The sequence below is a fragment of the Petaurus breviceps genome, unplaced genomic scaffold (assembly GCF_028583685.1).
Source record: "Petaurus breviceps papuanus isolate PSGF00001 unplaced genomic scaffold, PetGlider_PUasm1.0 90977, whole genome shotgun sequence".
Classification (NCBI taxonomy): Eukaryota; Metazoa; Chordata; class Mammalia; order Diprotodontia; family Petauridae; genus Petaurus; species Petaurus breviceps.
In genome coordinates, this window is record NW_027187391.1 from 55,086,781 (window position 1) to 55,113,584 (window position 26,804).

The following is a 26,804-nucleotide window of genomic DNA, read 5'->3' on the forward strand; positions in this document are numbered from 1 at the left end:
GCCAGGTGTTTCTGGGTGGGTGCTAAGTGTCTGAGCCCAGATTCGATCTCCAGGTCATCCCGACACTGGGGCCAGTGCTCTTACTACCTGTTCTACCTTAGTTTTTAATCAAATATTTACCATCATCTCTTTACATTTGCAAAGACCTGAAATTTGGGAAAATTTTGGAAGCCAATACAAGCTTTTTCTATGTACTACATATAGTAGAGTGTCATATCACCTTTTGACTGGAGAGGAAGGGGTCTGTGATTCAATGCAAAGTGTGGCAATATCAGATCCACAAGATCTTTGTTCATTCAAATGCTCTCTCTGGTACTTACTCATGTCACCCTGTAGAAGTAATTTCTGGGCCTCAGTTTTTCCCTATAATATGGGGAGAAAAATACACTCTAATACTGTACAAAGTGCCTTATTTTATGTTATCTCATTTGAGTCTCACAACTCTCTGTGGGAGATACCATTATACTATTTCATAGGGAAATAACTGATACGGAAATAAGCGATAATGAAAATAACTAATGCTCTGAGAGGTTCCATGACTTACTCAGAATCACATAGCTAATAAATGTTTGAGGGGATTCGAACCTAGGTCTTCTTCCACTCGAAGTCCAGGATGTTAAATAATCCCAAGTAGTTGACAGTGGATAAAATGTGTTTTGGGTTTCCTTCCAAGTTAACTCCTGTTTCACTTGTTATCCCTGATCATGCCACAGGTGAGGCTGCTGCTCAATTTTGAGATAGGCTAATAATCCATTTACTTTAATCCAAGCACCATTCCTTCCATGAAGATGTTCCTTTGGGTAGTGGAACTGACTTGGAGCACAGAAATTCTAAGAGTGATATTACCAAGTGCAACCTTGCTTGGGATTCAGACCATAGAGGTCAGTGGAATCCAAGTGTGTGATATCCTGAGAGGATCATACCAGAAGCATCTGCCCATTTTCTAGGTTAAAGATGAAGAACCATGTGAGGTGCTGCTGAATCTGAGAGGACCCCAAACTGTCACAGCTGTAGAGAAGATAATTATTTGCCCAATGGATTTCTGGGAATTGTTTATTTTTCAGGTTTACCTTGTTCATGAAAGACTGACAGGTCTCAGCTAGTCCTGGTACCTACTGTAATCCCTACACTTTCTTTCTTCATATAACCTATCATTATCTATTTTGCAAAACAGGCACATGTACAGATTTTTTAGTATCCAGGTGCATTTATCTTGTACTTTTACCCGTTCTCAGGAAATTTAGAGCCTGAATGATGACAGCCCATCTTAAAGATGAGCAAAGAGAGGCAGCCTAAAAGAGAATATAAAGAGCTAGCCTCAGAGTAAGGGAGATCTGGCTTCAAAATCTACCTCTAGAACATCCTGACTGTGTGATGCCAGAAAAATCACTCAACCCTTTAGTGCTCTAGGCAATTCTCTGTAAATTTCAGAAAAGATGCTAATCTCCATTGTACAGAAATCCCTTTTTGGGAACACCTTACACCAATACTACCACAGGCTTAATTTAAAAAAAATAAATTTACATACACATAAACATTCTAGAGTAAAAAAAAAAAACACATGCACACACGTCTGGGGTGGGGGGAGGAAGGGAGAGAGAGAAAGAGACAGAGAGATAGAGAGAGACAGAGAGGCAGAGAGACAGACAGAGACAGAGGGAACTTTTCAGTAGAAATTGTACCTGTCTTGGTGTTTAGAGATTTAGGCTCATAATCAGGTTCTGATACTTATTAGTTGTGTTTCTGGACTAGTCATTTTAATCTTCTAAATATTCCTGTCTGTTAAATAGGTATGAGAATACTCATGTAACCTACTCCACAGGGCTGTTGTGAAGAAAGCACTTTGTAAACCTCAGAGGGCTGTAGATATGTGTTATTATTAGAAGATGTTTTTCTTTTTAAAAAATCTTGTATTTTTCCACTTGCTACATGTGCAACTAAATTTCCTCCTCTGAAAAAATGAGAACATTGAGTTAAAAGGCCTCTAAGGCCTCTTTCTACTCTAAACCTAGGCTCTATATAATCCTAAATGGCACAGATATTATGATCTCAATTTTACATATAAAAAAACTGGGAATAAGAAAATTTAAGTGACTTTCCCACAGATATATGACCAGAGAGTGATACCAATACTAGAACTGAGGTCTTCAGACTAAGTCCTCTATAGTGTTGGAAGGAATCTGTTCAAAGCTATGCACTGAGATGTTGACCTATTCTAGACTTGAACTCAGATGTCTTAACTCCTATTTCATTGTTCTTTCTACCATTTCACTGAAATTTTTTCAACAAATTAGTTATAGGACCAACCAATTATTTTGGGATATCACTTTTATATGCTTCCACACTGCCACTGACTCAGTGATAATTCTCTTAATGATTCTTTGAAAGTAGTTACATATATCCTTCACCATTCCCCTCCCTGAGAGATATCCAAAAATGTAAATGGTGCTGTGTGTGTGGTTTTTTTTAGAGAGAGGAAAAGAAAATCAACATACTTGATTGATATATTGAGAAAGCATGAAAACACATGCAATGTATAACAACTGTGGACCTCCCACCTCCACCAAGGGTAGCTTGGAGGTGTCTTCTTATATCCCTTCATTTAATTCCTGCTTGATCTTTATAATTTTGTTACATTTACTTTTGATTTTTTGGTGTATTATTGCTCTTTCCATTTACATTGGTTTAGTTAGTTACTGTATATATTTTTGACTTTGCTTACTTCATTCTTCATCAGTTCATATAGATCTTTCTATGCTTCTCTGTATTCATTACACACACCATTTCTTACAGCACAGTAATATTCCATTAATTTTATGTGCCATGATTTGTTTTACCATTTACCAGTTGATGGGAATCTGTTTTGTTTTCAATTCTTTGCTATCACAAAAAATTCTGCTATAAATAGTAAGTATATTGGAGGGGACAATTTTTTTCTTATTGATGATTTCCTTGGGGTATAATCCCAGTAATAGAGTCTCTGGTTCAAAAGGTATGGACATTTTAGTCACTTTATTTGCATAATTCCAAACTGCTTTCTAAAATGTTTGTACCATCAAGAAAATATCTTTAATAAATTCTTTAAAGACACAATGGGTTTAAAATAAAGCCACCTAATATTTCTCATATATTTCCTTTATTGCCAGCACCCTGTTAGGGTGTCGTGCAGAATTCAAGTCTTATCAAAATGTAGACCTTATACTCAAAAAGTTTATGATATATCTAAGGAAACAAGGCAGTTTCAAAACCAGTTGAGAACAAAACTAGTTTTCAATCAATTACTAAATGCATTATGTAGAAAGTACAACTGGAGCTGAATTTATTTATAATAAATTGATCATTTTATTTAAAAGACCACTTGAAAGCATCTGCAGTATTAGAAAATTACTTAGAAATAAGAGCCTTCACTTTATTGGCAGGATTCTGGGAAGAAAGACATCCTAATTTGTTGTAACTTAGAATTTATGCAACCATACTAGAAAGCAAAACATTTTGCAAGAAAAGTTACTTAATTGTTCATACTCTCTGTCTCATAGATTTCACTTTGGAGACTATAGTAGAAAGTTTCTTTTCTTTGTTTTTTGAGCAATAAAAGATACATATGATCAAAAAATCTTCATGGCTACATTATGATAAAAATTTGGAAACACACTATGTACATTTTGTGCAACCCCCAAGAATTGGGCAAATGCTGAAAATATATGAATTATGTATATGAATGTAATGGAATAGAACTACACTGTAAGGAATGATGAATATGAAGAATTCCAAAAACATAGGAGCGCTTGATTATACAGAATGAAGAAAGCAAAACCAGGAGGGCAATCAACACTGGGACTACAATGGGGTAAATAAAGCCAAGACAGCACAACTCTGGTTAATTACAATTATCTATGTTAATGATCCTTTCTGTTTATCATTAATAAACCAATGGTATTTCAGAGTCTTTATTTTGTCAAGGGGTCCATTTGGGTGTTGACTGGAAAGCATCTATTATGATAAAATAAAAGTTTTCAAGAAAAGAAATATAAACTTTCATTTCTGACCATTTTATTTTATTTTGACATATTCCATAAGTGCTGGTCACGGTTGTAGACTGATGCAGACATTTCACTGATGAATTATGTTTTAAAGATTCTGTATTATTAGTTTGTGACTGGATAAGTCATTTTATGAAATTAAATAGCAGTCTATTTGCAGAAGACAAAACTTCATACCTTTTTGATGTAGTAGAATGAATAGTTGGCTTATCTCTAGTATATTAGGTCCACCAAATATCTTGGTAATGTTTCGCTGGTGGTGGGAAGTCCCAGGGTAGGCTTTGCAGCTTCCGTAGTCCTGAGAGTTGCCTGGTATCTATTATAGCTGTTTTTGTATTGCTTTGTTTATCATAGCATTTCAAATAAGAATAGATACCCAGTACAGTGGCTTACATAGTAGGCATTTACTAAATTGAAGAATAAGTTTGATAATATTGGATCATCAGCTTAGACCTGAAAAGGCCCTTGGAGACCATCTAGTCTGATGCCTTCATTTTACAAATGCAGAAACTAAGACCCAAAGAGGTTTCAGAACCTGTATAAGGATACATAAGTATTAAGTGGTAGAGGAGGAATTTAAACCCTGGTTCTCTGAATTCCAGAGCCTATATTCTTTCTACTATTACATTCTGTCTTTTATATAATGGTCTGTTAAACCTCAATACATTCATTTTGAAGTATTGTTGGTAGATAATTTCTCCCACACTTGTCTAAAGTGCCATATGGAATTGTCATTATGATGATTTTGTTTAAAAATACACAAAGACTGGGGTAGCTAGGTGGTGCAGTGAATGGAGCACCAGCCCTGGAGTCAAGAGGACCTGAGTTCAAATCCGGCCTCAGACTCAACACAAAACTAGCCATGTGACCTTGGTCAAGTCACTTAACCTCAATTGCCCTACCTTCCCCCATCCAAAAAGAAAAAAAATACACAAAGACCTTACTAACAATCTAACTAAAATCTATAGTATAGAATAATAGTACCTTACTTAGATAGTGTTTATTAGGCACTTACTGTGTTCCAGACACTGTGTGTATTAACCATTGAGAATGCTAATAGAAGTAGAAAGAAAGGTTGCCTCTGCCCTCAAAGAGTTATGTTCTATTGGGGGAAGACAACACATAAAGGGCATGTGGAAGAGAAAGTCACAGTGGCATGGCCTGAAGGTTGGGGAGTATCATGGAGGCCTGGGTTTAGCAGCATAAGGCAAAAGCTCATCCGTCAGAGTCTAGGAAAGAGGGGGCAGAGTCCAGATTGCCACTGCAGAAGAGGTGGGAGCAGCAGCCCCAATTTAAAAGAAATGGTATAGAGGCATATATTTAAATAGTATTTAATTGTTTTTTCACATGACTTACATATACATTATCTTATTTGATTCTTATAGCAACCTTACAGAGTAGGAAGGCAATAGAATCTTCATTTCAATAAATAAGCAAGCTGAGGTTCAGAGATGCCCTAAACCACACAAAGCCACCCGGCACCACAGTTAGACCTAGGACTCAGATTTTCTGACTCCTTTACAATCTAGAACTTTTCCCACATAACACAAATAGTATAAAGCAGAGACTAATAAAGGAGAGCTAGTGAGAAATATAAGATTTCATCAGTGTCTTGCAAAGATATTTTTTAAAGAAAGGAAGAAAAATTTATTTGAAAAATTTGACAAATGGTCTGTCTAAATATTTTCTTCACTGGACTGTGGCTCTGAAATCAGATTTTCCTGGGTTTCTTGTCTTTTGTTTAGGGGTTGATATCTAGCAATTGCTGGAGTGACTGTATGCATCTTGAATATCTCCTTTTGTCTGGTCCCATCACTGGGCAAGGTAAATTGACCTAGGCCCTGGGCTTCAGCTGTCTTTAAAGCTCATTTCAAAATTCATTATAAAAGAGCCATATTAACTTAAGTGTCAGGATAACCATTATACCCATGTGTGTGGTTATTTATGTCAGGGCATCTCTCTTCCCTGGTATAAGTCACCATACCCAGTGACAGACTTTGCTTTTTTCATTTTTTTTTTTTATCCAATGGATGGTATTTAAGATACCTAATAGCTTTCCTGCCTAGCAGCAAATAGCCCAGGCCCTAATAGTTAACTTCCAGGATGAAGCTATTGAAATCTGAGATAAATATCTGCTGTAACTTCCCAGAAAACTTAAAGGAAAACCAGGAGAAAAAAGCAAGGTTAAAATTACAGTCCAAATATGTTCCAAATAGCAGGCTCTTGTTTAAATGGAGCCAGCTTGAAAACATATATCTTTATGACTGGCTGTAGTTAGTACCAGGCATTGAATGCCAGACATTTCTGTGCTCTCCTTTCCTTCCTTCCTTCCTTCCTTCCTTCCTTCCTTCCTTCCTTCCTTCCTTCCTTCCTTCCTTCCTTCCTTCCTTCCTTCCTTCCTTCCTTTCTTCTTCTTCCTTCCTTCGATCAGTGTTTTTTTTTTATCACTCTGAAAAAGCAAAAAGACCTACATTTTTTTTCTTCAGTAGCAATATCTCCACAGATGTCCCTGAGTCTTAGAGTTGGAAGCCACCTAGGATGCCATCTAATTCAGATGAATTTTTTAATAAGAATTCCTTCTATACCTTATAGAGTGGTCTGTGCTTCAAGAACTCCAGTGAGGAGGGACCTAGCAGAACTATATTGTTCAAAGAAACCTGCCCTTATATATAGTCTGCACACCTAAAGTAAGTTCTCTTTGAAAGGAAAAAAAATTATGTATGTGTTGAAAAATATTACTGATTATAGTCTATACTCAGATTTCATACAAATCAAATTTTGGGGTAAAGTGTGATATTCAAAAGAATACTATACTTGAACTCTCAATTTCTTTTTCTTTATGGAGAATATGTGCAATTGGGTCAGGTAATATAAAAATATGGCTGGTCCTCATGTAGCAAGGAAAGATATCTGGGAGCTGCTCCACCCCTTCTTCAAGTGAAACGATAATTTCCACTCTTGTGGAGAGTAAAAGGAAGACTCTGCTAACTTGTTTCTCTTCCCTACCTCTCCTGTCATCCTTCTCTGAAGTGTCTGATTCCCATGTACATGTGCAAAGTACACAACTGTCCTTCAGATGATTTTCTAACCTGTATGAGTAGAGATGTAACATCTGTATAAACCTCTCCCAAGGTGGTTATATGCCATACTGTGAAGAGTCTGTACTGTGTAGTCTATCTGTTCATTTCAGGTATTTAAATTCTTAATGTAAGAATTCTGAACAACTGACTTAGTCAGTTGTCATCATTATATGTATTATGAATACAGCCAGGTCAGTATCCCCTCTCCTTGTCATTTATAAACATGAGTTTAATATCAATGGCAAAAGCATATGGGAAGCTAAATGTGAAAGTAGGGTAATGAAGACTCCCAATTTGTGATTCAGACTAGAAATTGGTCCTCTTCTAGAAAATGGGAATAATAATACCACCTACTTCCCAGAGTTTGTGAGGACCAAATGAAATAATATTTGTAAAGCACTTAGCCCCATGCCTGGCACATAGTAGGTTCTTCATCCATGTTTCTTTCTTTCCTTCTTTAATTCAGGGAAGTGAAATGTATTTGTTCACTTGTTTAGAGCACTATAAGTAAATGAAATACCTACCTATCTTCAAGGCTTAGCTTAGGTATCACCTCCTACCAAAGGCCTTCCTTTTCCTCCTGAAATAATTTTCTTTGTATTTACTTACCTGTTTGCCCCTAGTGTGATGTAAACTCTTTGAGAGCAGGGGCTTTTATTTTATTTTTGTCCTTGTATACCCAGGGCCCAATACAATGCCTTGGGTACAAAAGGGGTGAATAAATGTTTAATTGACAGTTCTCTTAGGAGCACAAAATTCCAATTAAAATGAGATCTAATAATGTATATGTTGGAATGATGTGATATTTTATGGCATTTAGAGAAGCCAGGTGGTGCAGTGAATAGAAAATAAGAACTAGAGTCAGGAAGACCTGAATTCAAATCTGTCCTCAGACACTTATTAGCATTTGTTACCCTGGGAAAATAACTTGACCACTTTCTACCTCAGTATCCTTGTCTGTAATATGGTGATAATAATATGTTTATTATTAGGCAGCAATTTTTATTTTCTAGATGAAAATGAAACTGTTCTTAAATTTCTCCCAAATTCAGTGGTGTTTATGGCTTCATAGAAATTAGGAATTTCCATGTTTTGGATTTCATCTGAAAAAAAGAGTTGTAAATTTAAGGAGGAATGCCCTATGATGGTACAGTGGAAAGTAGTTGTTGACTGTTGGCTTCCTTAGCAGCAGGGTAGGGCTAGACCTATAGGCCTCCCTGCTGTTGAACATAGCAAACAAACTGCCCATGTGATTCCAGATGTTTCTCACCCCCATTTCTCCCCCACCTTTTTTTTTTTTTTGGCTGTTGGACCTCCCAGGAGCAAATGACAGCTTGGTTGAGTGGAAGATACTACCTCTTTACTCTAAAAACAAAATATTAACCTTGTAGCATTGCCAAAAATTTAAACTTGAGTCCTTAAGAGCGGAAAGAAGACCTTAAAGAACTGTGGCATTGACCGGCACTGCTAGCAACTGTCCTTAGTTTATTTGTCCACATTGGGAGTATATTTTAAAAACATTAGACTGAGTTGAAAGACAGTTGTATTCGCTGGAAGATGTGCTGGCTTCGAAGGTCTCTCCCTAGTCCTTTTTTTCTTTTCATTGAGCCCTAACAGATAAGTAAGCACACATGGTGTGTTCTAAATATAATTAAAATGCACCCCTCCCTCCTCTCCCGCCCTCAACCCCCTATAGTCAAGGGATGAAGGCAGAAGGGAGTAGAGACTTCAGGGAGACTGCAGTGGAAAATTGATGAGGGCTAATTGAGTTAAAGAGTACTATTAATAGACAGGCTGCCAAAGGAAAAAAAGAAAAGAGGTTGGTGAAAGAGTCATCAGGTGCCTAGACTGATGAAGTATATTGTCTGCTCCATTTACTTCTCTGATGAAGCTCACTGTCCATTTGGAGCCCACACAGCAAGGAGGCAGCTTAAAATAATAAAAACCTGCAAACCCAGTGTATTACTAAAGTCAAGGGCTTTGAATGAATGTTTCTTCTTAGCCAGTAGATACAAAATCTGCATATTGTGGGTATAGTGAAGCATTAAAGTCTGTTCAATGGAAAGGACTGAATACTTAGTTGGGCTCACCCCAGGGGTCTATGGACTATTTACATCTGTGCTTAATGCAGCCTGGCCCCCAGCAATGAGGCTCCCACTGGTGGTTTCTTCCACAAGTTTGAGACTTTTTTTCCTGTATATGATAGACCTTGATCATAGCCACTTTAGGCTTCTTTTGAGACTTTACTGAAACCACATTGCAACAGTCAGTGAGCAGAATTAAGAACTGTCTCTCACACTTGACACTCCATCTCCCATTTCTCAATGTTTTTACACTAGCTGTCCCACAGTTCTGAAATGAATGTCTGCCACCTCAGAAAAGTCTTTTATTCCTTTAAGTCATAGTTCAGACATCATGAAGCATTTCCTGATCCTTCCAACCCTTCTACCCAAACTACCTTGTATCTAACCACTTTGTGTACACACACACACACACACACACACACGTATCTCCCCCCATTAGAATATAAGTTTTTTTAAAACAAGAATAGTTTTATTTTTTATATTTGTATATACCGTGCCAAGTCCAGTGTCTACTGTTACAAATATTGGTTGACTGATAAACTGATAATAATGATCTTAGAAAAAAGAAAAACATCAAATGACTAGATTAAGAGGATTTTTTTAAAAAGAAGCTTGTGTATTTCTCACAAAGGGAATATATTGACTCTTGAGAAAGAAGAGGAAAAATATCTTAAACATACCATTCATCTTATTACTACTTCCATTCTGATGATGAAATGTTTTTCCTGCCCATGATGCTAGGGTTTTTTTGTGTGTTTGGTGTGTGTGTTTGTGTGGTGTGTGTGTTTCTCCAGCCCTTCACACTTCAGTGAGTATTTCTCCTCTTCTGAAGTGAGATGGGCTACAGAAATGCCACCTGCCCTCCCTCTCCTCCTGCCTCCTCACAGCAATCCCCCATCCCCCATTGAAGTTGAGTTCACACAACCGGCTGACATGTGCTCACACACTGGCCATTTGACTTGCCAGCATTCTGCTCTCCTGTGGAAAATGCAGCTCCTCAGCCACGTCAGGCCTCTCCATTAGTGATGGCGGCACTCCAAAGCGGGGCTGTGGTTGAAGCACAAATGGGCAGTGTGGGCCAAAATGAATGTGAGGCAGAGGCTACTATCTTTAAAAGGTGGATCTGGAGGCAATTTAGTAGGTATAAATTACAATTGACTTTGGAAGAAAGAACTCACACACTTGAGTCTCCTCAGATGTGTAGCCAATAGGGGGTCGTCTGACTACATGAAATTTTACACATCTATCAGCTAAAGAAGAGATCCAAATGCAAAAATCTAGCACTCGGGGACATCATATGGATTCGTAACACCCCCTGGAGGACTTGTGGCCTACGAATCAATGAATGGTTTATTCTGAGCCAAAAATGTACTTTCACAGTGCTTCTCAATTTACTTAGCTGTTTCAGAACACCATATGTGAGAGAACACAGCAGACTGGGAATTGCTCTTACAGAAGGCACTATTTAGTGATATGAGGAATACCTCTTGAGGCAGCCAAAGGCATGCAATTTGCTAACTTCTTGGCCTTCACAATAGTACATAGTTTTCAGACTTAACCAAGAAAAATTTTTAAGAATGCAGGTGTCTGGATAAGTTTCTCCATTAGACCACTGGTGATAGTTTGGAATGGTACAGGACATCCTATTCTTGAGCCAATTTAGAACCTTATTACTTCAAAGAAAGTTGATTTAGAAGTCATTGTCTTTTCCTTCTTTGGTCTTTTCTGTCCTGCAGCTGTTTATTTTTATTTAATACCTGAAACTGGAAATTCTTTCCTGTCTATGAGGATTAGCCTTTTCTTGTAGGTATATTATTCTTAAAGTCAACGCCATTATGGGTTTAATATTACTATTGAGTAATGTAATAACAAACTGACAGATTTTAAAATCAATCAGTCGAACAAGAGGCATTTTGTCAGTGCCTACTATGTATCAGGTGCTGTGCTTGACTTCAAAAAGTATCAATGTTTTTTTTTTATTTCAAAAGATCCAATGGACAATATTGGTAATTCAATGTTACTTATTGCCATTGCTCATCCTTCATAATTCTAGTGAAAAAAATTTCTCAAGTTTCTGTTACTTGCATAGATGTAGCCTTTTTTATCTCACCAAATCAATCTCTCTTTCCATTATAATTACTGTAAAACAACTGCTTACAAATTTGCATCCAAAGGCTTTAATACTATCAAGAAGCATTGTGGAAATAGTCTTGGACTTGGACTATACTGAGATTAGAATTCTACCTCACCCAGATGCCTACTATATGTGTGATCCTAGACCAATTACTTTGTCTCCCAGAGCCCCTGTTTTCTCATTTGTAAAATGGGAATACTATTTACTCTATCTCCCTCTGAGGGTTATTGTGAAGAAATCACTTAGTAAAACCTTAAGTCTATCAATATAGATTACTGTTATAACCCTCATATGGACCTCAGAAGAAGTATCATACACTTTTATTGGTTAACTTTCAAAAACCATTTCGTTTTATGCACAAAAAAATGCCCATCCCATCATTACTATTCCTCTTCACAATTTAGATTGGTTTATTGTTGTACTCTGTGCTTTATAGTGTTTTGATTGTTAGTTAGGTATAAGAAAGTTATTGTTTGGTTACTAGAAAAAGTAAACTACATGACTCACTTTCCTAATATTCCTTTGCCTTAGCAAGTCGAAAGTGAAATTACTACCTAATCACTAAAAATGAACAAATGTGGGGCAGCTAGGTGGTGCAGTCAGTAGAGCACTGGCCCTGGAGTCAGGAGGACCTGAATTTAAATCCGGCCTCAGACACTTAACACAAAAAACTAGCTGTGTTACCTTGGACAAGTAACAACCCCAGTTGCCCTACCTTCCCTCCTCCAAAAAGCAAAAAAAGAAAAACCCCAACAACAATAACAACAACCAAAACAACAAATGTGATCTGTCAAATTGGAGAGAAAGCACAGTAGAATTGAAAGGTTACTGGACTTGAAGTTAGAAGTCTTTGATTTTAGTCCTTGATTTACTAGTAGTTCTGAATTACTAATTCCTGTGTGACCTTGGTGAAGTCACTAATTTCTCTGGATCTTCATTTTCTCATCCATAAAATGAAAATGTTGGATTAGATGGTCCCTAAGATCCCTCCTAATCATAAAGTCAGTGATTCCATGCAATACCTACATTGACTTTGAGAGTCAGTTGTGCTTACAAGAGGATTATTTGAATTCCGGAAAAAGATTGCATTTTTCATGATCCATGGGGATTTTTTTTCTCATGTAGTTTTTTCTCATTTAGTTTCAGGTGTCTCCCCTTCCAATCTACCCTCCACACAAAAATATTTTGAAAAATTCCTGTTTCTCAAACTTAAAGAATAACCAACTTCACTGGTTTTGTCTGCCTAGTTCATGAAGTTCTCTTTGTAGCTTGACCAACATTTTTATGAGTCTTTGGCCAAGAAGCGTAAAAAATAGCTAATCTATTTAATTTTTTTCCCCAAAAGAAATTCTGCCAATCCCAAGTCCTTGATTAACATTTTCAGGGAATTGACACTAGCAGGAAGTCTTGAAAGCCAGAATTCAAGTCTCAGAAAAGTTAGAATTATTTTGAATCTTTTTCCATTTAAGTCAAACAAAAAACAAATGAGGTGGAAACAAGGCAGGAAGATCATGTAAAAACACTTCAGGTACCTGCCTCTTTGGAAAGAAATTTTGACTTATATATTGGAATGTGTCCTAAAACTTAGTAGTAGAATCAGAGCTTTGGGCATCATGAAAAAGTTCAGTATCATGTATCCATTCTGCCTTGTAAACATAGTTATATCATTGTTGTTGTTCAGTCACTTTAGTGACCCCATTTGGGGTTTTTTTCAGAAAGACTGGGGTGGTTTGCTATTTCTTTCTTGAACTCATTTTGCAGATGCAGAAACTAAAGCAAACACGGTTAAGTAATTTGCTTATGATCATGCAGGTAGTAAGTGTACTAGGCCAAATTTGAACTCACAGAGATAAGTCTTCCTGCCTTGAGACCGACCAGGCACTCTGTCAATCATGCCACCTCGCTGCCTCAGACATAGTTATCCTTTCAGATAAATAAATCTAACACTCATTGGAAATGATAGTATTACTAATCCCCTTAGTATCCTGGATAATTCCTATTAAATTTAATGAGAAGTTGTATGGCTGGAATAGGGAAGCAGAGTTTTTGTGTAGGTTCTACTACAAATTCAGTCTTATAATTCAAAAACATTTATTAAGCACCTACTATGTGCAAGGCACTGTGCCAGATGGTGGTGATAGAAAAAATAAAAGGAAATAGATACTAGCCTTGAGGAGCTTATGATGTTTAGAGGAGTGAGCATGATGATAGAGATATAAAACATGTACAGGGATAAATAAATAGAAAATATATGCAAAGTAATTTTAGGATGGAAAACCCAACTAGTGAGTGGGTAATCGGCTTGTGTAGTAGGTGACACCAGAGTTATGCTTTAAAGGGAAACTAGTCATTCTTCCAGGTAGAAATGAAGAGGGAATGCAATGAGGACAGAGAGTGTAAAGGGGACTGGGAAGGGGAGTGGAAAACCAGAGCGGATAATCTTATTTATTTGTGTCTTGCAGGTTTTTCTTTACTCTGAGTGAATTTATGAGGTATACTGTGATGAACACACTATTACCTATTAACACCTATTGATGAACACCTATTAACAGACAGCATGGAGTGGATACAGTTCTGGACTTAAGTAAAGAAAATTTAATGCAGGGTTCAAATACTGCATCAGACACCATATATATATGTGACCTTGGGCAAGTCACTTAGCCTCCCTGAGCCTCAGTTTCCTCCTCTGTAAAATGGGCTTGATTATATCCACTGTTCCTTCTAGGGGTAATGGGGAGTAATAAGAAATAAAATTGGAAAGATAAGTGGGAGCAATACAGTGAAGGTCTTTTAATGTAAGACTGAGAATTTTCTGTTTTATCCAAGAGGCAATAATAGGAAGGAAGCCTCTAAAGATTCTTTGAGCAGGGAAGTAACATGGTCATATTTATTTTGGGGATATTTCAGGAACATCAATTTGGCAGCTATGTGGAAGATGGATTAGAAGGAGGAAATACTGGAAATAGAGACCAATTAGGAAGATACTGAAATAGTTAGAGGAGTTGGGGGAGAGGTGGTGAAGGACTGTGATAGCCCTATGAGTGGAGATTAGTCAATAGATGCACTAGATGGAAGTATGTCCCCCAAGATTTGGTAAGTGATTGGATGTAGGAGGTGAAGGAGAAAGAGACATCAACCTTGAAGAATGACTTTAAGGTTGCAAATTTTGATGGTTGGAAGGATGATGTTATCTTCAACTGAAATAGGGAAATTTGGAGGAAGGATAATGTGCTTTGTTGTTGTTTAGTTGTTTGAATCATGTTCAACTTTTCATGACCCCATTTGGAGTTTTCTTGACAAAGATATAGGAATGTTTTGCCATTTCCTTTTCCAGGCCTTTTTACAGATGAGGAAACTGAGGCAAACAAGGTTAAGTTGCCCAGGGTCACACAGCTAATAAGTATCTGAGACCAGATTTGAACTCAGGAAGATGAGTCTTCTGACTCCAGACCAGGTACTTTATCCACTGTGCCACCTAAATGCCCTGACAATGTGACAAAATGGAGCCAATGTGGAATAATAAAACACTGACTTGATTTCAAGAACCTTGTTCAAATCCACACCTTTGACTGCTACCTGCTACCTGTGTGACCTTGGGCAAGTCACCTCTCCTGGTCCTTGGTTGTGTTTTGGGGAAAACATAAGTTCTAGTTTATAAAATAAAGAGGCTGGTCTAGGTGACCTCTAATGTCCTTTCCAGCCCTGACTTCTGTAATTTAGTCCTATGTTTAAGTGATAAGAGATAGGCAAGCTTCAAAAAGAGAATGGTAACACCAGCCATTTTTATTATTAATAGAAGATAAAAATTTTAGGTACATAGAAATTTGTTGACAGAAGGTCCCACCAATTGAAGAAAGCATCACTTGCTATGCTTGTGAGAAATGTTTCCCTATAGGATGTCTAGGGGGCAGCTAGGTAGTGCAGGAAATAGAGTGGGCCTAGACAGTCAGGAAATCTTCAGTTCAAAATTGGCTTCAGACTTACTCACTTAGCCATATAACTCTGGTCAAGTTACTCAATCCTGTTTGCCTTAGTTTCCTCGTTTATAAAATGAACTGGAAGAGGAAATGGCAAACCACTCCGTATCTTTGCCAAGAAAATCTCATTGTTCCTTTGCTGAGAAAAAATGGGGTCATGAAGAGTTAGACATTACTGAAACAACTCTGTTTAGATAATGGTGAGAAATCTTTCAAAGAAACCCATACAAGATATGGGTCTTCTGTCAGTACGTCAGATCTGGGCCTTCTAATTAAGTTACTTTTTTGGATTTCCTACTGGTTCTAGAGCTAAAGTGAGCCATTCACCAGCACTCATGAATAATGCTTAACTGACACCAATGGAAATGTAAGAATAATAAGGATTAATGAGTGGGGAGTGCTGGGGTTGGGATAATTCTACTTTAATTATTAACCACCAGCATTATTTTCCTAGAGCAAATTTTATCTAAATTAACATAAACCATGAAAAGATTTCTTTTTTGGTCTGTATTTATGCTCAGTGTTGTAAAATGTTAAAGTTAAAACATTTCTGGGGGAAGGAGGTGCAGATTGTCCAACTGTATTAAAACTGCTTTTTCCAAAATTATCATTGATCTCTTGATTGGCAAACCTAATAGTTTTTTTCTCCATCCACATCTTTCCTGACCTCTTCTTAAAACAACTGCCAAAATGATTCTCTTTAAAGTGCCAAAGCATCCATGTCACTCTCCTACTCCGTAAAACTCCAATGACTCCCTATTATTTTTAGGATCAAATATAAATTGCTTTTTTTTTTTTTAAGGGGAGAAGGGTAGTATTTAAAACTCTCCAAACCTGGCCCCTGCCTAGTCTTTCCAATCTCTGTACACATTGCTTCTTTCCCCATATTCTATAGAATATCAATTAATCAATCAACAAAGTATCTTCTATTGTTTAACACTATACAAGGTGCTGGGGATATAAATACATACCCGAAAGAAATGATTCTTACTCTCAAGACACATTCTAGCCACACTGACCTCCTTGTTCCACAGTCCCACACTACACTTCTCCTACCCCTTCCTTTGTTTTAGTGTCCCCATGCTCACAATGCCCTTTCTCCTCATGTCTGCCTCTTAGAATCTGTGGCTTTAAATTCAGCTCAAATGTTACCTTCTCCAAGAAGCCTTTCCTGGTCCTGCCACTTACAAATGCCTTTATAAGGTTATATTATATCTACTCTGGATGCTTCTTTTATATATTTATTTGTACACATGTTGTCCTCCCGGGTTAGATGGTAAACTCTTTGAAGGCAGAGACTGTTTTTTTCTTCACTTTTTTTGTTTCTTTTCTTTTTTTTGTATCCTTAGTACTTAGTACAGTTGCTGGCTTATATTCTTTATAGTTATACTCTTAGAGGTTAACACACAGTAGGTGCTTAATAAATGCTTATTTATTGATAAGCACTTCACAAGGGCTTGTTGGATTAACTACATGGCTATAACGAATATAGTCTCAAGTATAAGAAAACATTTATGAATGTAATGGGTCCATTTTCACACTGACAGCTTTATGGTCAGTGGTCCTGCCTCACTGGGCTTGAAGTAAATTGTGGTGCCTGGGAGGAAATCTTCCCAGGTTAATAGCTAAGTGCCTAAGTGTGTTTGAAGTTAATCATTGTATTTACAAAGAAAGTATTTCCTTCACAGAGTATCACCCCAGTGGGCTTAGCCCCACCTGTTAATCAGTTCCAGCCAGTAGCCAAGCGCACAGCCCCGAGGGAGCAGGGGATGGGTTAAAACATTTTGCTTGTTTTTGAACACTTTTCTACAGTTCTGTTGACCACGGAATCTCTGATTGACATTACTCTTACTGCCATACTCTCTCTTTCCTTCTCCCCCAAATTCTGAAGAACTTTGGAGTAATTATGTAGACATAATCCCAGTCAAAGTATAGCTGATTTCATTGAAGATATTTCTCCTACTCTACACAAAATTCACTTATTTCTTGTTTCTGTACTGTCTTAGTTAATTTAAGATGAATGTTTACAGTGGAATTTCACAAAATCTAATTGATAGAAGAGTTTTGAAGTGCAACCTAATTTTCCAAGTCACTTTTTCATCTTGCCCTGAGTTCAAATCTTGACTCAAATGCTTATTAGCTCAGTGACCCTGGGTAAGTCACTTACACCCTGTGCTTCAGTTTCCTCATTTACAAAATGATGGCTTTGGACTTGATGGCCTCTACCTTATAGATCTAAATCTATGATTGTATCATCCTCTGCCCATAGTTCCTTTGTTATCAGTTGTAGTGCCAACACAACATTCACAGTGCCAACAGCAAGTATAAATATGCCGACATAGTGCTCAATTGCAAAATATAACAGACTCTCCATATAGAAGATAGAAGCAAAACACTCCAGATATAGGAGATGGCCAGCGTAAAGATGGGCTATGGCATGTATGGAGAGCAAGTTGACAATTTGGGTAAAATGTAGAGCACATGAGGACAAAAAAATATGTAATCAGCTTGGAAGGATCAGCTGGTGGTCAACCATCTTTAAATGCTAGAGAAGGGGATTTGAATTTTATCCTAGAGGTAATAATGAGCCAGTGTCTTTCCCTTTAAAGTTATCTTGTATCTCTTTCTTGCATCTACATACATATGTATTATATGTGTGGAAGTTTACCTACTACTAGGCCATAGCTGATAGTTTGAACACTGAACCGCCTAAATGGTGAGAAGTTCCTATAGCTTTGTCAGCTTCATTTAAGCAAGTAGTGCAAAGCTCTCTTTATCATAATCAGATTTGCAAACTTCATCTAATCTAGATATGCAAAATTAGAAAGTTTTCCTAATCCTGATGCCCTTGTGATAGACAAGAAGACTCAAAGTCTGGGCCACTGGATGATTGAGTGTCCCTAAGGTCCTGTTGGGGTATTTAGATGGTCCAGTGCATAGTGTATGGCCTGGAGTTAGGAAGACTCCTTTTCTTGAACTCAAATCTGGCCTCAGACACTTACTAGCTATGTGGCACTGGGCAAGTCACTTAATCTTGTTTGCCTCAGTTTCTTCATCCATAAAATGTCCTGGAGAAAGAAATGGCAAACCATTCCAGTATCTTTGCCAAGAAAACTTCAAATGGGGTTTCAAAGAATAGGACACAACTGAAAAATGACTGAACAACAAGAAGGTCCCATTCCTGCTCAGTCTCTGTGAACTGCCCAGCAACAACAATCAGATATAAGGGTAGAAACCCAGAGCGCTGGGCTCTCCAATGCATCCTGCTTGCATTCCATTTACTCACCAGAGTAATGGGCTGGAGAACTGTGTGCTTGCATATCTGTGAGTATACACTGGTTGACTCTGCTCCTTTGAGCACTTGTGTTCTTTCTTGGTACCTCATCTATGATTTCTGCATAATACACATGCTGTTTCTCTCCCTGGAATGTTATTTGAGGGCAGGGACTGATTTCCCTACTTCTTTGCATCCCCACTCCTTATCACAGTGCTTGGCCCCTAGTAAACCTTTAATAAATAAATGCTCCTTGACAGATTCACTGGAAGTTTTTGATCTAGGGAATTCTATGCTCAGACGTGGGTTTTAAGAAGTTCAATTTGGCAACTGTATGAAGGAAGGATTGATGTTCCACATCACACCAGGTGCCCACTGGACATTTTAAACTGGATGACCCATAAGCATCTCAAACTCAATATATTCAAAACAGAACTCACCTCCCACATAGGTACCAAAGCGATTTTCCTAAAATGCAGGTATGAAAATGTTACTCTCTTACTCAAAAAACTCCAGTGGTTTCCTCTTACCTCTAGAGTCAAATGCCTCCATTTATTATTTAAAGTTATTCACAACCTAGATCCTTCCTACCTTCCCAGCCTTCTTGCATGTTATTCTCCTCTGCATACTATGTGATCCACCCCACATTAGTCTGTTGTTTCTCATACACAATACTAAATCTCCTGCCTCTGTATTGTCTTCCATGCCTGAAATATTTTTTCTACTCACATCCAACTCTTAGGATTGTTGGCTTCCTAAAGTATTTGGTTCTTTTAAAAATATATATTTGTATTTATTTTGTAAAATATTTCCCAATTACTTTTTTAATGTTCATTTTTTTAAAATTAAGTGTCAAATTCTTCACCTCCTCCTGGCTTGAGAAGGCAAGCAATATGATATTGATTATACAGGTGAAGTTATATAATATATATTCACATTCATGTATACACATACACACACAAGAAAAACAAAGAAAGTGAAAAAATATGGTCAGAACTCAGAGTTCATAAGTTCCTTCTCTAGAGATGGACAGCCTTTTTCCTCATAGGTCCTTGGGAATTATCTTGGATCATTGTGTTGATTAGAGTAGCTAAGTCCTTCTTAGTTGATCATTGTTACAATAGTTGCAAGATATAAAACATTCAGTTCTTAAATGCCACCTTCTCTGGGGCGGTCAGGTGGCGCAGCAAGTAACAGCACCGGCCCCAGCATTGGGAGACCCGGGAACGGTTCTGGCCTCAGATATTTGGCACCCACACAAAATAACTGGCCATGTAGCTTGGAGCAAGTTACTTAACCCCCATTGCTTTTAAATAAATAAATGCCCCCTTCTCTAAGAAGCATTTCCCAGACCCACCCCAGTTCTCTACTCACTCTAGGTGCTAATGAATTCCCCTACAGGATTACATTTTATACTCTGTAAGGATCTTGTGTGTAACCATTTATATACTTTTTTTTCTATCCCAATAGAATGTAAGCTCCTTAAAGCCAGGGACTGCTTTTGATCTTTTTTTTTTTTTTTTGTATCTCTAGTGTTTTTCAGTTCCTTATATAGTAAACACTTAATAATCTTTTTGATCAATTAGTTGGTGAGATCAAAGAACAAAAATAAAATATTCCTTTTCCTAGAAGAGCTTACATACTCCTGGTCAATTACAAATGGTCTTTTTATACTTTTTTGAGGTAAAAATTTCCTCATTACACATTTTCTTATCTTAAATGTTCATAGAGCTAAGTCCTGATTAATGCAAATAATCAATCCGCTGACGTGGTTGCATGTATTCAAATTTGCAGTTATACTTACATAAAATGTTGTAATTGGTTCTAGCCAATGGAAATATGCATGTGAATTTGAATAATGTATATTAATATATAATATAATGATATAATATGAATAATTTCAGTGGGATTCATTATTTATTAAGGTGCTTCATTAACAGCACTAATTGAGACCTCACTATAGATGGAAAATAAAAACAAAAACAAACTATATTGAAATCTCTTCATAGTCTTAAGGCAAAGTTTCACCTTGGTTTTAAAATATTGTCATTTAAGGTGGGGGAAGGGAAGAGTAGTATTCACATGGACTGTTTTCTTCTTCCGTTCTTATCATTAATTGGATGCAGAGTCTCCAAATTGACAGGTATTTAGGGAATCTGGTCACACTGTAGCACTGGGCTTTTAGAATTTATAGCCTTGTAGTCTTCATGGCTGTGAAACTCCTTATCATCACCTATATTCATTTGGGAACTGGATGGATCAATGATCATTTTTAAAAATACAAAATTTAAAGATATTGGTCTATTGTTTCCATATCCTTTTTTTTTTTCCTTTTCTTTTTGGTGAATTATAAAGCCCTCTGGAATTCTGTATGAAGCTCTAGGAATTTTTGGTATTGTTCTCATTACTGGTCATACATTATCCATGCTGTATTAGTGTAAAAACCAGGCAAGATAAGAGGAGATTGGAAAGCAAGAGGATCATTTACAAGTGTCAAACCGCCTTACTGCCTTTTTTTTTTTTAACTTTCATCATCTTTCTCTATCTGCCTTGTTCCTTCTGCTTGTTAGCGGTACAGTTTCTATAGCAACACCTATTGGTTGTAGTAACAATGAAAGCCCCAGCAAGCTCTCCTGCAGAGAAATCCTTGATGCTGACAAGATCAACTCATATTTTCTTTGTCCAGTGTTTTCTATTACTTCCTAGAATGACCCTTTTAGCAGGATAGAAAAGATTCCCACTAATTATTTCTGAAATAAGCAGCTGAAGTCAGGCAAGCCAGCAAATAGATGTTATCGAACAGTGGTGATGGGGAGACACTACCTCAGAAATAATTCAATTTCATAAGAAATAAATTCCACCATCTTGTACTTTTAACATAGAAAAAATGAAGGTCAGTCCACTTCTTCCAATCCAAATCAGCTAGTTTTATTTAGAAAACACTTTAAATTTAGAAAACACCACCCAAATAACAGTAGCATTTTTAAAAAGCATTTTTGTGTAAAAATAGCATGAAAATGAACAACTGATTTGACATTAGATTGCCAGTTCTGAAAAGCACTTCCTTGAACTTGAACAAAATGTCACATAAAGGAGAAAATGAAATGGATTTCATGGCTCTTTTGAAAGTTTCCTCTGCTTTTTGGCTTCAATTATTTGAATATTTCTGATGGGTTTTAATTTTAGGCCTATTTCCCCTTGAATTCTCTAGAAAAAAAAAATGTTCCAATGATACATTTCACTTTACATGCAAAATGGTAGTCCAGGATGTGATGTTGAAGGAATTAGAGCTGGAAGGACCTTTTAGACCATCCTTCCTAGTCCCCTTATTTCACAGATGAGGAAGCTGAGGCCCAGACAGGACAAATGATTTAGCTAAAGTCAAATAAGTGGTAGAACTGAAATTCAAACTGGAATCCTCTGACCTAATGACCTCAAAGCCGGGATTTTTCCTCCTATTATTCCATACTTAACGGTAAAGCACTGAAAAATTGTAGGTTTTTAAGAAATACAAGAGTTATCAACTCATTTGTTTATGTGTTATGATTTTAAATGCTGGTGAATATTTAATCCTTGGATTGAGAGGATATGAAAGTTTCTAGTTTCATTTCCTGTCTACTCCAGTTTCTCTTCTGAGGCCTTTCTGGTTTCCTTTTGCTATTATCTATCCATTATCATTTCTTTGGCATCTTTCTTCTTCACGAGGTAGATTTTCCTAATGTGTTAACTGTTTCTTTGTTTTTAGGATGGACGCTTTGGAAGTCTTCATTTTTTCTATCAGTCTACTAGACAATTATTTCATAAATCCAGTTATGTGTTGAATGTTCTCATAAATCAACAGCTCTTAGATTTTCAATGAATTTTTATGGGAAAAAATTACATCTTTATTTTCACTAGCCTCTAACTGAAAGTTAGCATTTCCTTCAATTATGAATTTCAAGAAAGGATTTTTAAGAAGAGATTCGCAGGATTCACTAGACTACCATTAAAATAGGTTTGGGTTACCCAGCAATTAAGAATTCTGGTCTAATGGGAAAGGAATGAAGGGCTGGCAAGGAGAAAGGGCAGAGGTGACCTCTAGCAATGTCAGGTCAACATGGACATATGTTGGAAGCAGTAGGAGTACTGTTGGGAAATCAGTTCTTATATAATTAATAACTCCAATATTGCTCTATCTGACCTCTCATTGTTGTCTCTTTTTCTCACCTTCTTTTAAAACTATTCTTTAACCTCACTATGACTCTAATTCTTTAAAAACAATGAGTTAGTGACTTGTTCGAGGGGCCTGAAATATTAAAGAGTTAGAATAAGACTTTGAAGGTGAGGTAACTAACAATATTTATTGAAAATAAATAATGTTTATGCATTTATATGTACTGCATTAATGCTAATCTTGGAACAAAGAGATATCTATCAGTCATTCTGTTACCCTTCAATACTACAGTTTCAAAAACATAAGTATCTTTGTATACTTTGGTATATTTAATTTCTAAATATAATCTAGCTGTTTTCTATTTCTGCCAAATCATTACCCCTGCTCTGGTTTCACTTATCTCCTTTCCTAATTTCTGTCTTTTAGTTAACTTCCACTACTCTTAATCACTTGCCCCCAGCATATCTCCATTGATTTTGCCAAACTCTAATCCTGGATTACCACCATCCATCATCTACTCATGTTCTGTTGAATGGAGCTGTTGGGAGTCACAAAATCTCATTGATGGGGTACCTTACAAATTTGTAATAAATAAAATAAAAATACAGCAGGGCCCTCACAAGTCAATCCTTTTATTTCTCCCTAATTGATGCTCTATCTCATGCCCCACAGTAACTATTTTAGATGTTTTTTTTTTTCCCAAATCTCCCATACCTACCTCTTTCCCCATCTTCTCCCCTTCTTTTCATCTCAAAACCTATTGACATTATTCCTCACTATCCCTTTCTTTCTTCCGGTTTCTCATAATGAAGTGACCTTCTTGTTGTTAAGGCTAACCCCTCTATATCTGGTCTTGATACCATCAAAGCCCAATTATCAGATTGCCCCCTTGATCATTCCCTTTGCTAACCTGTAATCTCTCCTTGTCTACTGGTTCTTTCCCTAACAGCAGCCACATGTGATCTTCTAGGTCCTTGGGTGAAGCCTTTTGACTGAGTCCAAGTTTTGCAGAACAAATCCTCTTATTTAGGGGATTTGTTCTGCAAAGTTTGGATTCAGTCAAAGGGCTGCACTTGAGGACCTAGAGTGGTGCATGTGGCCTCAAGGCTGTAGGTTGCCCACCCTTTCCCTAATATCTTCAAATGTACTCAAATCTCTCCATCTTTTTTGCCTTTTTTTTTTGGAGGGCAATTGGGGCTAAGTGACTTGCCCAAGGTCACATGGCTAGCTTTTGTGTTAAGTGTCTGACCCGGATTTGAACTCAGGTCCTCCTGACTCCAGGGCTGGTGCTCTATTCACTGCACCACCTAGCTGCCCCTATATCTCTCCATCTTTAAAAAAACAAGCTGAAATTAGATTCTACCATCACCTCATAATCAATCTCTCTACTCTTTTTCTTAGTCAAATTGCTAAAAAAAAAAAAAACCTGTCTACATTTGTTGCTTCCATTTCATCTCCTTTCTCATTCCTCTGCCATTTGCAGTTTGTCTTCTGATCTCTTGATTGAAATATTCTCTCCAATATTAACAGGATCTTAATTACCATGCCTGATGGTCTTTTCTCAGTCTTCATCCACCTTGACTTCCCTGCTGCATTTGACATTGTTGACTATCCCTTTCTCTTCAATGCATTCCCCTTTCTTTATTTCCATCACACTACTTTCTTTTTTTTCCCCAAAATTTTATTTTAGACTCAAATGCCAGAACAAAAATACAGAATAAAGAAACAAAAACAAATCAACTCAAATATTGGAACTTAAATACAAAGTTAGAAAGAAAAAAAATGCATGCTATGTGCATAGCAGAACATAAGAGAGGATTCAAAATATGTAACAATAAATTTTCATTTCAAGAAAACCTACATGATAAATAATACTTGTGTTGAGATTTGTCCATCTTTTCTTTGCTTCATTGTAAGTTTTTTTTTGTTGTTCTCTTCTGTGCACTTTTTTACTTTGCTCTTTTTCCCCTACCCCACCCCCCCCCCCCGAAGGCCAATATAAAGTTTAAATATGTTTCTCTATAGCTATAGATATAAACATACACATATGCACATATACCTACATATGACACTACTTTCTACTAGTTTTAAAATACCTCACTGTTCCTTCTGTCCTCTTTGCTCACCTGTCATCCATATTGTACTCCCTTCTTATGAGTATACTGCAAAGCTCTGTTTTGGACAGTACTGGGTCCCTTTCTGTTTTCTTCTCTCTGTATGTCTCTCTTTGTCTCTGTCTCTGTCTCTCTCTCCTTATCAGCTTTATGAGTTTAATTATCATCTATACACAGATGACTCATTAGTTATCTGGGCCCAATCTCCAATCTCACATCACCAATTGTCTATTATTAAGTACTAGTGCTAGGAATAAAGGACAAAAAAAGAAGTGATTTTTATTCTGATAGAGCTTACATTATATCAGGGGAAATAATACATACGTGTATAAATATTGGCCATTTCAAACTGGATGTCCCAGAGATAACATGTAAACAACAACTCAATATATACAAACTAGAACTCATTTTCTTTCCTCCTTGGTATCTAAACTTATCCTCTCTACCTAACTTTCCTATTTCTGTCTACAAAACCATTATTATTCTAATCTCATGGGTTTATAAACCTGGTGTTATCCTTAACTTCTCATTTTTCTTCACCCCACATATCCTATCAATTGTCAAGACCTGCATTTCTACCTCCACAATCTGACCAGCCATCACCTTAGTCAGGCCCTTAAAATAATTTACCTGGACTATTGCAGTGGCCTCCTAATTGGTCTTCCTGCCCAAGTCACTCCTATCTATCCTTTTTTTAGCTGCTAAAGTGATTTTCTTGAAGTATAGATCTGAACATGTCACATCCCTAATCAATAAACTCCAATAACTTCCTATTGCCTCTAGGATAAAATAAATTCCTCTGTTTGACTTTTAAAGCCTTTTACAATCTGAAGGCCCTAAGCAATCTTTCCAGTCTCATTATACATTATTCTTCTTTCTGAACTTCATGGTCCAGCCAAACTGACCTTCTCTCTGCTCCTCACACATGGTACTCCAGTTCTACCTTTGTGCCTATTTACTTTCCAATCCCCATGACTAGAATGCATTCATTTCTCATCTTCCATCTTATAAACTTCCTCAGTTCTCTCAAGATCCAGCCCAAGAACCACTTTCTCTACCAAGTCTTTCCTGATTTCCCTAATAGCTAGTGCTGTCCCTCCATAGCAATCTTTTATTTCTTTTGTATGTATCCATTATATAGTTATTCTGTATATATTTATATATGTATGTATTATTTCCCCTGATATAATGTAAGCTCTATCAGAATAAAAATCACTTCATTTTTTGTCCTTTATTCCTAGCACTAGTACTTAATAAATGCTTGGTGAGTGATTCTTTCTGATTTGGGTTACATCTATAGGAAATCCCCGATGTGGTATTCTTTTTTGCTCCCAGAAATACACCTCCATTTGCCACATTCTAGTGTTGCTCCCAGCTTTCCCTAAGAAGGGGGGTTAAGGACTGAAGGATTCAGGAACCACTACCTAATCCCTTTCTCCTAACTCATTCATTTATGAAACAATTATTGAATACTTGTTATATACAAGGTTATGCTTAGATAATAATGTTAGAACGATTCCCTTGTCCTGAAGAAGCTTACATTCAAAGAGAATATACAAATAAGTATTTAGATAAGGGAACACACAATAACTTAAAGAAGGAGAAAACACTAAAAAACCAGGGGAATCAGATCAAGCTACCCATAATGGGTGGTAGCTCGGGAAGCCTTGAGGAAGCTAAGAATTCTCAGAAGCAGACCTGAGGAGGATGTGCATTTCAGACACTTCTGTTATTAAGTGTTAGGTGCAAAGAAAAAAAGACCAAAAAATATAGTGATCCTTAATCTTATGGAACTTACATCATATCAGAGAAGATAACACATACATATATAAAGTATATAGAATAAATACACAAAGAATAAATGTAAAAGAAAAAGAAGGTATCTAGGGAGGGAGAGCACTAGCCACTGGGGGAATCAAGAAAGGCTTGGTAGAGAAAGAGGTGCTTG